A 1,208-nucleotide genomic window follows, 5' to 3' on the forward strand; every position below is an offset into this window, starting at 1 on the left:
CATACAGGGAGGGCACCACCATCCTGCTGAAGGTGGTGCTTCCGCCACTTGGTATAATGGGTCCCTGAGCACCATGAGCTAACTGAACCCTGGGTGCTCAACTAAGGAGAAGGCTGACCATCCACAGCAAGTACTTTCCAAATGCTCTGGGTGATCTCGCTTGCCTTTGCAACATGCCTCCCTTTCTGTCTGCTTATTTTCCAGTGTTCCAGGTGGTGCTTTGAGGGGACAGAGGCTTTAGAGTGAGAGGGGGCCTTCTTTTTTGGCTTGCTTCCATGGGTGCCAGGCTGAGGAGGAGCAAGGGAAAGGGGGTGGTGCCTGTGGAGATGCATCAGCATCCCTGTGGTGCTCATGTGTTTTGTCCCTGGCCCTGGCTGGTTTTGGCTCAGCAGTGCAGGAAGATAGTGTATGTGGGATCATCTGGCAGTTCAAAATGATCCCAGACCATGCAACCTCCTCACTTCTGGGGTGCGGGTGCATGTGTGGATGTTGCCTTTTGCCTCTCCTCAGCAGGCAGAGGCACAGCAATAGGAGGAGTGGACTCAGCTGAGTCACTTGCCTCCACAAGCTCTACCTCAACCTCCTCTGAAGAGCCTTCTGAGGAAAGAGACCTAGCTCTTGGGGAAACTTGAGGTGTGGAGCGCAAACTCAATGGACTCCACCTCTTTCCCCAGAATTTCCCTTAATATGGTACTCAGATCCAGATCCTCCTTCAGCTCTTCCTCTGGCACTGGAAGGCTCAGCTTGGGAAGTGAAATGGGGGTAGAGGAGAATGCTGCTGGTGCTGCTGCTTGTTGTCATGGTGGTGGTGATGGGAAGTGGGGGTTATGGCTATTGCTGTTGGAGGGGATGCAGACTCAGGCACAAGAAATGGCACTGCTCCCCTTTCCTTGCTGCCTGTAGAACTGGAAGCCTCCTGCCTGCTAGTTGTAGGAAAGAGGCTACGTCTCAGTTGTTGGGGGGGGAGGGCAGGACTTACAGCTTTCCCTCTACCCCCTCTTACATCCCTCCCTGAAGGCTTGCCAGTTGCCTTTCCAGTACGCTTCATGGTGTGTTTCATAGTGACTTCGCCTTGTCATGCTGGAAAATCTGTGTGTTCTTCTGTAACGTAATCTGATTTATGTAATATATGTAGATAATAGTATGTATGTATATTTATGTAATGTATGTATGTATTTATATATTTTTGTAATAAATAAAATACATAA

General features: G+C 50.2%; 1 long non-coding RNA gene across 1 annotated transcript in view; it reads right to left on the reverse strand.

Moving 5' to 3' along the window:
• The window catches only part of LOC109299645, a 14,275-nt gene extending 13,494 nt beyond the window's left edge, over positions 1 to 781 (reverse strand). The window contains exon 1 of the long non-coding RNA XR_002097944.1: positions 658 to 781. This is a non-coding gene — a long non-coding RNA (uncharacterized LOC109299645). The remainder of the gene's footprint in view (positions 1 to 657) is intronic.
• Positions 782 to 1,208: the final 427 nt, after the last annotated feature.

This window comes from Gavialis gangeticus, unplaced genomic scaffold (genome assembly GCF_001723915.1).
Source record: "Gavialis gangeticus isolate Ggan-Ray unplaced genomic scaffold, GavGan_comp1, whole genome shotgun sequence".
NCBI lineage: Eukaryota > Metazoa > Chordata > Crocodylia > Gavialidae > Gavialis > Gavialis gangeticus.